Source organism: Dama dama, chromosome 3 (genome assembly GCF_033118175.1).
Source record: "Dama dama isolate Ldn47 chromosome 3, ASM3311817v1, whole genome shotgun sequence".
In the NCBI taxonomy this organism is placed as follows: Eukaryota; Metazoa; Chordata; class Mammalia; order Artiodactyla; family Cervidae; genus Dama; species Dama dama.
This window is the reverse complement of record NC_083683.1, coordinates 35,944,952-35,959,014: the sequence shown is the minus strand read 5'-3', so window position 1 is coordinate 35,959,014 and position 14,063 is coordinate 35,944,952.

Sequence of the window (14,063 nt, the reverse complement as noted above, 5' to 3'; positions counted from 1 at the left end):
TTAAAATATAGAGTTGCTTGAAAAATTCAGAGCTGATATAGAATTATAAATCATTGACTTCAGATATGTAAATTAACATCTTGAACCCAAAATAATTAGAAAGGTAAGTTCATTTTAGGGTCATCCCATGATGTTTTTCTAAGCCAAATAGAAGAAACGTTTAGAATATACCTCTCTGGAGATATTAGCTGGATAATCAATATAGGGATAGATGCATTCTTAAAGCTTCCTGAAAAACAAGTTTCTGAGTGTTTAATCCTATTTTACTGCTGATTTCTGATATCATATGTGACATAGATTCTTGTGGAAACTATGTGTTACATTATCAGATTGTAAATAAGCTTGCTGAGTCATTTTTCCATGGAGGATAGGATCTAGGCTTTTAAACTATGTGACAGGTGGATACCAGGAAGCCTTAAAAAAAGTTTGTATAGAGGAAGAAGGTGAAGAGGGGACTTGCATTTATCGAATGTCGACATGTCAGATTTATGCACTATTTAAACTCTCATATAATCTTGACAACTATTGTGAAGTAACACAAATATAGCAGCTGGGAAGAGAGTATATATAACAGTTGGAAATGTCAATGTACTCAAAATCAGCTTCTTAAATTGTGAACCACTTCTGTTGATCCTATTTGTAGAGTATAACATTGAAAAAAATTTAAATTAAGATTAAAAAGAAAACTCCTGCTTGCAGGAGGAGGACCACGGTCACACTGGGTAGCATACCAAGTTAACCAGCTGGTGATGGATGCTTCTTTCTATAACATTGTCATCATCACCCCCATTTCTTCAGATGAAGAACCGGAAGCCCAGAAGAGTTTCATGCTTGTTCCATGTCACTCAGCTGGTAGGTACTGGAGCTGGGATTCAAAGCCACAGCTGCCTTCTGAGTGTTGTGCTTTTGCACGGAGCCGCGGACAGCTGGATCAGCAGGTTTTCTCCCTTCTGCTCTTGGATGCTAATATATGACCTTGTCTGTCAGCTCCTCGCCGGAGGTGCCATGTGCCTTCACTACAGAATGAGAGTAATCTCAGGATGGATCAGATTAATTTTTTTAAAGATGATTTCTGTTAAAAAAACTTTTAAAATTTATTTTTATTTTTGGCTGCGCTAGGTCTTCATGGCTGTGCGCAGGCTTTCTCCAGTTGCGGTCATCTGCGGCTCCTCGCTGAGGCGGCTTCTCTTGTTGCAGAGCGCAGGCTCTAGCTGCTTGGGCTTCTGTAGCTGCGGTGTGCCAGCTCGGAGGTCAGACCCGAACCAGGGATCGAGCCGGAGTCCCCTGCATTACACACTTGTTTCTTAAGCACTGAACCACCAGGGAAGCCCAGTAGATGATATTTTCCAGGCTTTTTTTTTTTTTTGTCCAACGCCACATGGCTTTCAGGATCTTAGTTCCCTGACCAGGGATGGAACCTGGGCCACGGCAGTGAAAGTGCCCAGTCTTAACCACTGAACTGCCAGCGAATTTCTTCTTTTCCAGGCTTTGAAAAATCATTAAGTGTTATACAAACAATGCAGTATTTTTCAAAAATCTCTGAAATAAGGATATATATTTAACTCCTATCGCAACTTAGAATCTTTACAATCTGGCAGTAGAACGTGATATAATGATGGTGTTCCGTATCTGTGCTGCCTAGTACACGCCTCTTGTCACACGTGGCCATCAAGCAATTGACATGTAGCTACTGCAACTAAAAAAAACAAATTTTAACTTGTATTGACTTAATCAATTTAAGTTTCAATTAAGTTGCTCCATGTTGCTAGTGGTTGCTCTAACGCACAGTGCATAATGTTAGATGATTTCACACACAAATATGAATTCTGAACAACTGGTTCATCTTTATATATTCTAGGCATGATCACTAGTCCTTGATGATGTAGTTGGCAAACTGGAATAGGTGTTTCATACTTCCTGAAGTCCTCATATCTCTGAGTCATGTGTGTTGGGTTTCTTATTTTCATTTTAAGCAAACTCAGGATATTTTAAATTCTCCTGGCTCTAGGTGGACTTGATTAATCAATGAATGTTTGTTGAATGGATATACATGATGTAATTAGTATATCTTAGTTCACTTTTCCCTGGCTGGACCTTTCTTCTCTGTATACAGTGGAGGGCATCATACACGGCAGACTCACACTGAGGTGGAAAGGCATCCAGTAGATGATTGCCTGTGGCACAACATGCAGTGAGACCTAAATAAATGTTCGTTTCCTCCCCTCCCCTTGAGAGAAAGTGTAGGGAAGAACATAGCATCCACGGAAATACCCTGTGTGGCTGAGTGTCAGAGCAGGGTCTCCTTGCCTGTGCCATTCACTTCTTTGGTTCACGACTTGTGAGTTTAGCTCATCCATTGGAAGAATCTTTGTGCACTTTGCTTTGTTGTAATTTGCATTTGCTTTCGTGATTTTTAAAAATATCAAACCAGAGGGAGTTGTCTTTTCTTTCTACAATGCTATCTTCCTCCACCTGAAAATGACTCATTGTAAAATTGGGAGACTCTTAATTTCTGTAAATATAAAAAAAATCCAACTTGTCTGAAGCAACCATATGACTTTTTTTTTTTTTGGATGCACACATTTTATAATTAACCGGAAGAGGGAGATGCTCTTTTCTGCTATCCCGTCAGTGTGTGTGGGAAGCTGTGAATCAGCACAGCTATAAGTCTCCACAAGAAACTTATATTAGGACAGTGACTGCAGACATTCTTAGCTTTGTGACTCAGTGGGACATTTTTCTTTCATACTATAGTCTTAATCACTATTTTCTGGAAATAAAAAAAAAAAGGGAGAGAAAGGGAGAAAATTGTACAATAGAAGTTCTAATTAACTTAAAAAAAGGACTCCTTTGACCTCTATCCATCAGTCTGTCCTTAGCAATTTTGTGGAAATTCCTGTTCTATTGATTAGAATGTAATGCTTTGATTGTATCTGGCTGAGCAAAGAGCTGTACATTTGCTTTATTCTGCCTGATGAGATTTTAGGGGAAGAGAACTATTTTTCCTGAGAGATCCTGAAGCCCCGAGGGATGATTCTGCCTTTGATCTTATCTCTCTGCTTTTCTTTTTTAACTCAAGTTTAACCTTAAATTCAGGTCATTCTTTTTCCTCAGACAGATTCCATAAGCATTTTCAAAGTGAAAGCATGAGCCATGCTTCAAAAAGTAATTATTGCAGGATCAACATTAAAACATTACGAAAGGAAATTTAAACTATTTTCCTTATATTTCTTCCACCCTGACAAAATGATATTTATTTCCGGCATTATTAACACAATTGACCAGAACAATAAAATTGTTACTCTGTGTTAAGGTAGTTTTTTATTGAAGAGAAAAGGAAGAGATGTTACAGCAATAAGCCATCATAGTACTTTTCAATAGAAGAGACTCATCAGGGATAGATTACAACTAGATTAGAATACAATTAGGGGTCTAAATGTGGTTATCATGCATGATCATTTTACTGCGTGAACTTGTTAGAAGTATTAAAGAATTACGTGTGTGTATGTGTGTGTGTGTCCTCAGCTGTGTCCGACTGTTTGTGGCCCCATGGGCTGCAGTCCACCAGCCTCCTGAACCATAAATGTAACAAAAAAACCCCACTAGAACAGGTATCAGGAGAAATGAGTTCTCCTTTGAGTTCTGCTGGTAACCAGTTGTGTGATCTTGAGTAAATACTTCAAATTTGATCCCTTTTCTCATTTGTGAGATACTACATTTGAGTTCCAGAATCTTATGACTCAAAGGACTCAGTTTTGTATAATTCTGTTGAAACATATATTCAGGCTTTTAAATACAGAAATAAAAGTGTGAGGGGCTTCTTATCAGTAGGTCATGCTCTTGGCATTAAGTTGTAGTTTCAGTAATGGATTTGATTCAGTCCATCTACATGTTCTTCTATGGCAGATATGATATTAATATTTCTCTTTCCTGTTTGTGATGAGGCATCCTGTCTGTGAGCATGTTAACTTTGGTCTCCTTGGTATTTGGCTTGAAGCAATTAGATGAATGATGTAGCAAGTGCAGTTGCCACAGAGTTTATAGCCAATAATGGCCCCAAAGGGTTACACATGGCTGCTCCTTGACCCAGTAAAAGGCAGTGATAAAAATCCACCAGGCAGCTGGAAGCTGTCAAAAGTCATTTCTCAATGAGTCATTTCTCACTGTTAACAAGAATGAGTTAGGGACAAATGGAAAATATTTGTTATTTTTAAGGCAATTACATTTCAACAGATGAGCAAAAAGTTTCCATTCCACACTTTATGAATAACAGTTGGGTTATTTTGAAACTAACAAACCTTGTTTCCTTTAGGAGTGCCATAAATGCCTATCACTCAAACCACTTTCTAGTAACTAGTTCCCCAAAAGGTAGATGGAAACTGACCTTCTGCTGCCGATGTGCAGTGGAAAATGGGGGATGTGGGAGTATACTGGAGGAGATCTAGCCTGCATTTCACAAGCCCCTTTCTTCATCTGTAAAGTGAAGCTATTTTAGATGATCCCTCAAGATCAGTCTTCTCTAAGTATCTGTGACATATGAACCCAGTGGCCCTAAGTAGGTGGTAAAATCTCAGAATCTTCCTGTTGATCTTGAAATCAGGGGAAAAAGCATTTGTTTGTAATAAATTTTAATCAAATTCTACCTGTAAACTGTGTAGTTATGGAATACTTGTTCTAGGCTTTGTGATGCGTGAATGACAAACTCCTGATTTCTGCATGTTAAATCATTTTTAGCTGGCAATTTAAGTACTTTTATTAGATAATTGTTCTGCCTGAAATTCTTATCTTTAGAAAGATTATTGACCTATTTTCTACTGATAATGAATCTTGTATATAAGCTTTCTGTCACTGTGAGACATCAAGTCTTCAAGCATGTAAATATTCTAAAGAAAATACAGGAAAAAAAAAAAAAAAGCCCCCATGAAAACCTCCACTCTTTTCACATACATAAGGATGTTCTTCCCAGTTTAATAGCCTAGAAATCTTGTTTTATTTTCTTTAAAAGTTGTTGGATTGAAGATTCTGAGGGAGACACTGATTTTAAACCATAGTGCTGTAACAGTTGTTTGCAACATGTGGTTTCTTGGGGAATGGAGCCATTGAAATAACTCCATTATATTTTAAAAGGCTGTTTATTTGCCAGGTTTTATGTGTTTGTACAATTATGGAGGGGTTTTCAGCATTTAGATAGAATCTAACACTTGAAATTATTGCAGACCATCTTATCATATCTGTAGTTGTACATAAACCGAGAATCCTTTGGGAATGGTGAAACAGCCAAATATTATCACATGGGCTAACAAATATAATGCTTTTCACTTTCTCCAAGGTGACATTATTTTGAAAGGCAGACTGCTGTATCAACTGAAAGATAGCTGTGGTGAGAGAATTATCAGGTTAATAAACAAGGGATTCAGATACGGGCTCTAAGATGAAAGGTTAAGAGGCAAGGTTTAAATAGCAAATTTATTTAGTGATAACTCGCAGTTCTGTTAAAGAAAACCATCTTGTGCAATACTAAAGATCACAGTTTATACTGAATAAGGGCTGTGAACTGAAAAACAATATCTTTTTACTGATTAGTGTTTCTTTTTACTTTGAATAAGCAGATTGTGTGTGGACAACTGCAAACTATAAGTCATCACTGCTAAATGAAATTGTGATTTTCATAAATGCTTCATTAGTTCCTCCTTCGAGAACCATCAGTTCAGTTCAGTTGCTCAGTTGTGTCCAACTCTTTGCCACCCCATAGACTGCAGCACGCCAGGCCTCCCTGTCCATCACCAACTTCTGGAGTTTACCCAAACTCATGTTCATTGAGTTGGTGATGCCATCCAGCCATCTCCTCCTCTGTCGTCCCCTTCTCCTCCTGCCTTCAATCTTTTCCAGCATCAGGATCTTTTCTAGTGAGTCAGCTCTTTGCAACTGGTGGCCAAAGTATTGGAGTTTCAGCTTCAACATCAGTCTTTCCAATGAACATTTAGGACTGATCTCCTTCAGGATGGACTGGTTGGATCTCCTTGCAGTCCAAGGGACTCTCAAGAGTCTTCTCCAACACCTCAGTTCAAAAGCATCAATTCTTTGGTGTTCAGCTTTCTTTATAGTCCAACACTCACATCCATACCTGACCACTGGAAAAACCATAGCTTTTATTAGACAGACCTTTGTTGGCAAAGTAATGTCTCTGCTTTTTAATATGCTGTCTAGGTTGGTCATAAATTTCCTGCCAAGGAATAAGCATCTTTTAATTTCAGTCACCATCTGCAGTGATTTTGGAGCCCAAAAAATAAAGTCTGCCACTGTTTCCACTGCTTCTCCGTCTATTTGCCATGAAGTGATGGGACCAGATGCCATGATCTTGGTTTTCTGAATGTTGAGTTTTCAGCCAACTTTTTCACTCTCCTCTTTCACTTTCATCAAGAGGCTCTTTAGTTCTTCACTTTCTGCCATAAGGGTTGTGTCATCTGAATATCTGAGGTTATTGATATTTCTCCCAGCAATCTTAATTCCAGCTTGTGCTTCATCTAGCCTCATGATGTAGTCTGCATATAAGTTAAATAAGCAGGGTGACAATATACAGCCTTGACGTACTCCTTTTCCTATTTGGAACCCAGTCTGTTATTCCATGTCCAGTTCTAACTGTTGCTTCCTGATCTGCATACAGATTTCTCAAGAGGCAGGTCAGGTGGTCTGGTATTCCCATCTCTTTCAGAATTTTCCACAGTTTATTGTGTCCACACAATCAAAGGCTTTGGCATAGTCAATAAAACAGAAATAGATGTTTTTCTGGAACTCTCGTGCTTTTTTGGTGATCCAGCAGATGCTTGCAATTTGATCTCTGGTTCCTCTGCCTTTTCTGAAACCAGCTTAAACATCTGAAAGTTCTCAGTTCATGTATTGTTGAGGCCTGTCTTGGAGAATTTTGAGCATTACCTTGCTAGCATGTGAGATGAGTGCAATTGTGCAGTAGTTTGAACATTCTTTGGCATTGCCTTTCTTTGGGATTGGAATGAAAACTGACCTTTTCCAGTCCTGTGGCCACTGCTGAGTTTTCCAAATTTGCTGGCATATTGAGTGCAGCACTTTCACAGCATCATCTTTCAGGATTTGAAATAGCTCAACTAGAATTCCATCACCTCCACTAGCTTTGTTCATAGTGATGCTTCCTAAGGCCCACCTGACTTCACACTCCAGGATGTCTGACTCTAGGTGAGTGATCACACCATCATGATTATCTGGGTCATGAAGATCTTCTTTGTATTCTTGCCACCTCTTCTTAATATCTTCTGCTTCTGTTAGGTCCATACCATTTCTGTCCTTTATTGAGCCCATCTTACATGAAATGTTCCCTTGGTATCTATAATTTTCTTGAAGGGATCTCTAGTCTTTCTCATTCTACTGTTTTCCTCTATTATTTTGCACTGATCACTGAGGAAGGCTCTCTTATCTCTCCTTGCTATTCTTTGGAACTCTGCATTCAAATGGGAATATCTTTCCTTTTCTTCTTTGCTTTTCGCTTTTCTTCTTTTCACAGCTATTTGTAAGGCCTCCTCAGACAGCCATTTTGCTTATTTGCATTTCTTTTTCTTTGGGATGGTCTTGGTCCCTGTCTCCTGTACAATGTCATGTACCTCCATCCATAGTTCATCAGGCACTCTGTCTATTAGATCTAGTCCTTTAAATCTATTTCTTACTTCCCCTGTATAATTGTAAGGGATTTGATTTAGGTCATACCTGAATGGTCTAGTGGTTTTCCCCTCTTTCTTTAATTTCAGTCTGAATTTGGCAATAAGAAGTTCATGATCTGAGCCATAATCAGCTCCCAGTCTTTTTTTTTGCTGACTGTATAGAGCTTCTCCATCTTTGGCTGCAAAGAATATAATCAATCTGATTTCGGTGGTGACCATCTGGTGATGTCCATGTGTAGAGTCTTCACTTGTGTTGTTGGAAGAGGGTGTTTGCTATGACCAGTGCATTCTCTTGGCAAAACTCTATTAGCTTTTGCCCTGCTTCATTCCGTACTCCAAGGCAAGATTTGCCTGTTACTTCAGGTGTTTCTTGACTTCCTAGTTTTGTATTCCAGTCCCCTATGATGAGAAGGACGTCTTTTTTGTGTGTTAGTTCTAAAAGGTCTTGTAGGTCTTCATAGAACCATTCAACTTCAGCTTCTTCAGCCTTACTGGTTGGGGCATAGACTTGGATTACCATGATACTGAATGGTTTGCCTTGGAAATGACAGAGATCATTCTGTCATTTTTGAGATTGCACCCAAATACTCCATTTTGGACTCTTTTGTTGACTATGATGGCTACTCCATTTCTTCTAAGGGATTCTTGCCCACAGTAGTGGATATAATGGTCATCTGAGTTAAATTCACCCATTCCAGTCCATTTTAGTTTGCTGATTCCTAAAATGTCGATGTTCACTCTTGCCATCTCCTGTTTGACCACTTCCAATTTGCCTTGATTCATGGACCTAACATTCCAGGTTCCTATGCAATATTGCTCTTTAAAGCATCAGACCTTGCTTCCATCACCAGTCACTACCATAACTGGGCATTGTTTTTGCTTTGGCTCAGCCTCTTTATTCTTTCTGGAGCTGTTTCTCCACTCTTCCCCAGTAGCATATTTGGCACCTACTGACATGGGGAATTAATCTTTCAGTGTCCTATCATTTTGCCTTTTCATACTGTTCATGGGGTTCTCAAGGCAAGAATACTGAAGTGGTTTGCCATTCCCTTCTCCAGTGGACCACATTTTGTCAGAACTCTCCACCATGACCCATCCATCTTGGGTTGCCCTACAGGGCATGACTCATAGTTTCATTGAGTTAAACAAAGCTGTGGTCCATGTGATCAGTTTGGTTAATTTTCTGTGATTGTGGTTTTCAGTCTGTCTTCCCTCTGATGGAGAAGCATAAGAGGCGTATGGAAGCTTCCTGATGGGAGAGACTGACTGAGGGGGAATCTGGGTCTTGTCCTAATGGGTGGGGCCATGCTCAGTAAATCTTTCATCCAATGTTCTGTTGATGGATGGAGCTGTGTTCCCTCACTGCTATTTACCTGGGGCCAAACTATGGTGGAGGTAATGGAACAATGGTGACCTCCTTCAAAGGATCCCATGCATGTACTGCTACACTCAGTGCCCCCAACCCTCTAGCAGGCTGCCGCTGACCCCCGCCTCCACTGGAGACTCCTGGACACTCATGGCAAATCTGGGTCAAGTCTCTTGTGGGGTCACTGCTCCTTTCTCCTGGGTCCTGGTGCACAAGGGTCTGTTGTGCCCTACCAGAGTCTATTTCCCAGTCCTGTGTAAGTTCTGGCAGCTCTATGGTGGGTTAATGGCAACCTCCTCCAAGAGGGCTTATGCCATCCCATGTCTGCCGCACCCAGAGCCCTGTCCCTGCGGCAGACCACTGCTGACCCGTACCTCCACAGGAGACCCTCAAACACAGAGAACCATAAACCATCAACCTTCCTTAATCTGAGAGCTTCAAATGCTCTCTCAGTTTCTATGCAGGAAAGACTTAGTTGCCCTAAATATTTTGGGACTTTTTCAAATATCTAGTTGAAATCTGTATCTCTTTAGTAGAAATCCCCATTTTCTCTTCTAAGAGCTTAGAGACTGATAGCAATTTTTCTTTTCTCCTTTTTGATAAGGAAGCCAGGAAGCCTCTTTTTTGTTTTTGTTTTTTTAAAGAGGGCTATAACTTGAAAAATAATGTCTGTGTCTCTAAATATTCAAGCAGATTCCTCCCATTTAGATATTTTTCCCCACTTTTGAAAATAGGGAATTATCTGCTCTGGCTACTGAATTGGAGAAGGCCATCTCTACATCTCTTTTTAATTTTCTAACATTGAGTATCAAGGAAACATACAGTATTACTTAAATAAACCAACATCCAACCTTTGTAATTGCAAACATGAGGACAATACGTTAATTACTGTTTTCTTTTGCCATGATACCTATCTCTGTGTATCTGACTCAGAAGGCAGAGATCACAACAGTCCTGGTTTCACACAGTGAATTTCCAGCTAATTAAAAAAAAAAAAAATCCTAATAGTTGATTTATAAAAATAAGTTCCATTCCAGAATTTCAAGTATCTAACCTTTGCAAAAAGCTAGATGCAAGTAACAACTATGGATATTAAGCTGTCTATTCAGAATTTCCCAGACTTTAATAGATGGCCCAGTGCTTTCTGCACATCTGCTCTTTCTGTGTGGTCTAGAGAAGGCAGGCAGGATCCTAGAATTACAAATAATGAGTCAGATCAAAATATGGCAGGTGTGTCAGAGACACGTAGAGCTCACCAAGTTTAATATACTCCTGTCCTTTCCCCAGCCTTTGTTGCAATTAAGGTTAAAGACACATGACTAGTTTTGGCCAATGAAATGTGAGCAGAAGTTCCTTGTGTCACGTTCGTGCTAAGAAATTGAGATGGTTTGCTTCCTTCATTTCTTTTTACCACCCCCCACCCTTCCCCACCACTCACATACACAGTTCCAGATGGCATAACTATAAGATAGAGGAGAGTGACTGTGAGACAGAAATAAATTTTTACTGGGTAAAGAGTCTGAGATTTGGAATTTGCTATCATAGTAGCTAACATTGGTTTGGAGAAGGCAGTGGCAACCCACTCCAGTACTATGCCTGGAAAATCCCATGGACGGAGGAGCCTGGTAGGCTGCAGTCCATGGGGTCGCTAAGAGTCGGACACGACTGAGCAACTTCACTTTCACTTTTCACTTCCACGCATTGGAGAAGGAAACGGCAACCCACTCCAGTGTTCTTGCCTGGAGAATCCCAGGGATGGGGGAGCCTGGTGGGCTGCCGTCTATGGGGTCGCACAGAGTCGGACACGACTGAAGCGACTTAGCAGCAGCACCAGCAGCAGCAGCATTGGTTTAGTTGCTAAGTCATGTCCAACTGCTAAGTCATGTCCAACTCTTGCAACCTGATGGACTCTAGTCTGCCAGGCTCCTCTGTCCATGCGATTCTCCAGGCAAGAATACTGGAGTGGGTTGCCATGTCCTTTTCCAGATGATCTTCCCTACGCAGGAATTGAACACTGGTCTCCTGCACTGCAGGCAGATTCTTTACCAACTGAGCTACAAGGGAAGCATTAATTACCCTAATAGAATATGTGATACTCCTTACATTAGAAGTTATTGGAAAAGCTGGGAATATTATCTAGATTCAGTTCAGTTCAGTTCAGTTCAGTCGCTCAGTCATGTCCGACTCTTTGCGACCCCATGAATCGCAGCATACCAGGCCTCCCTGTCCATCACAAACTCTCAGAGTTTATTCAAACTCGTGTCCATCGAGTCAGTGATGCCATCCAGCCATCTTATCCTCTGTTGTCCCCTTCTCCTCCTGCCCCCAATCCCTTCCAGCACCAGGGTCTTTTCCAGTGAGTCAACTCTTCTCATGAGGTGGCCAAAGTATTGGAGTTTCAGTTTCAGCATCAGTCCTTCCAATGAACACCCAGGATTTATCTCCTTCAGGATGGATTGGTTGGATCTCCTTGCAGTCCAAGGGACTCTCAAGAGTCTTCTCCAACACCACAGTTCAAAAGCATCAATTCTTTCACACTCAGCTTTCTTCACAGTCCAACTATCACATCCATACATGACCACTGGAAAAACCATAACTTTTACTAGACAGACCTTTGTTGGCAAAGTAATGTCTCTGCTTTTTAATATGCTGTCTAGGTTGGTCATAACTTTCCTTCCAAGGAGTAAGCGTCTTTTAATTTCATGGCTGCAGTCACCATCTGCAGTGATTTTGGAGCCCAGAAAAATAAAGTCTGACACTGTTTCCACTGTCTCCCCATCTATTTCCCATGAAGTGATGGGACCAGATGCCATGATCTTAGTTTTCTGAATGTTGAGCTTTAAAAAGCCAACTTTTTCACTCTCCTCTTTCACTTTCATCGAGAGGCTTTTTAGTTCCTCTTCACTTTCTGCCATAAGGGTGGTGTCATCTGCATATCTGAGGTTATTGATATTTCTCCCAGCAATCTTGACTCCAGCTTGTGCTTCTTCCAGCCCAGCGTTTCTCATGATGTACTCTGCATATAAGTTAAATAAGCAGGGTGACAATATACAGCCTTGACGTACTCCTTTTCCTATTTGGAACCAGTCTGTTGTTCCATGTCCAGATCTAATTGTTGCTTCCTGGCCTGCATACAGGTTTCTCAAGAGGCAGGTCAGGTGGTCTGGTATGCCCATCTCTTTCAGAATTTTCCACAGTGATCCACACAGTCGAAGGCTTTGGTGTAGTCACTAAAGCAGAAATAGATGTTTTTCTGGAACTCTTTTGCTTTTTCGATGATCCAGCGGATATTGGCAATTTGATCTCTGGTTCCTCTGCCTAGAAATCACAAATCTGACTTTGAATGAAAATCAACTTGGGGAGTTTTAGGAAATTCACACTTCTGGGACCCATGTAAGATTTTCTAAGTTAAAGTTTATGGGGAGAGCATGTGAATCAACCTTTTTTTTTTTTTAAATCAAGCTCCCCAATAATTCTAGACACTTCTTTCAAATCTGAATTCCTGCTCTATGACATGAAAGTCCCTCTGATTACTTTCTGGGGAGATGAAATGGAAAATTAAAAATGATCAGAGACAATCAGAGGATTTAGATCTAAAACAGAATCAACAAACTGTAGACCCCAAGGGCTGAATCTTGTCTTCAGTCTGCTTTTGTCAATATTAGTGAAGTTTTATTGGAACACAGCCACACTCTGGTTTATATATTATCTATGGCTGCTTCCACTATACAGGCAGAGTTGGATGGTTGCAAGAGTGATGTTATGTTCACTCTCTGGCCCTTACTGAAAAAGCCTTGGACTGCTGGTCTACATGCCTGTCTCTGTGCTTGAAAAAGTTAGAAACTCTTGGTTTGGCCTCTCCCATAAGTGGAAGACTGAAATTCTCAGCATTCCTGGTAAGTGTAAGAAAGGTCAGTCATGGAGACTTATTTCACTTTTAGATCAACTGCACCTTAGGACATCTCCATGCTCCATGGGTTACTTGAGAGTCATGCAAATTCTCCTGCTGTCTCATAATCTGTGGAACAACCAGAAAGACAGCCACAGGAAGACGGTTAATTTAATCGAATCTAGAATGAGCTGGATGATATTTGTAGGGGAAAAAGTTACAGTTTCCAAATGTATCTGGATTCTTGTAGTTCTTTCTTACTACAAATGAAGATATGACACAGGATTAATATTTAATGGGACCCATTCTCTTTATATCTTTCATTCATGCTTAAATTATATCAAGGGCTTGGTACAACCCCCTCATCTAAAATGATCTATATTTAAATATGTAGGTATATTTAAATATAAATTTTAAAGCTGTCAAGTCCAGGAAATTCTAATTTAAAATGCAATTCTAGGGAAATTACTATTTTAACCAGCTCCAAATGCAGATTTAAGTTGAAGATCTCTTCAGCTCAATGCATCATCACTGTGGCTTTTGTTTCTTTCCCTTCCATTTTTTCAATAAAACACTATCAATCAGAAACCTAGTGAATCACAGTAGAGAAACTGAATATTCTTGCTTTTTAGTGAACGGGAGGGGAATTTTGTCTTTTGGCTCGATGATCTGTGGTATTGCTCAGTGAAGAAAAGAAGAATGATCCTTATATATGAATCACAAAAGAGCTTCATTGGGTCATTTTGGTGGTCCCCAGGAGTCCTGATCAGTTCCACTACAGAGAAAATGCTGGAATATAGCTGAAGAATTGCAGGAGCTTTGATGCACGTGGTTTTCTTACACTTAGAAGAAAAAAGTTATGTTTGAGCTCTGTTCCCTCACAACTTTAATTTGTGTAACTTCTTGGAGCTAGAGAAGAAAGAAAAAGCAAAGCAAAATATGCAATTTCATTACACGCCCTAGGACATAATTGGTAACATGTGCACCTAATTTTGATTACTCACTCTTCTATTCACTTGTCGCTGGTTAATTGAGAGTGGCAGTGCCAATTAAACAGCCCCTAGTAGCATGTAATAGCTAATTGTGAGCAGGTTAGAAGCCTTCTTTGTCTTTGAAAAGG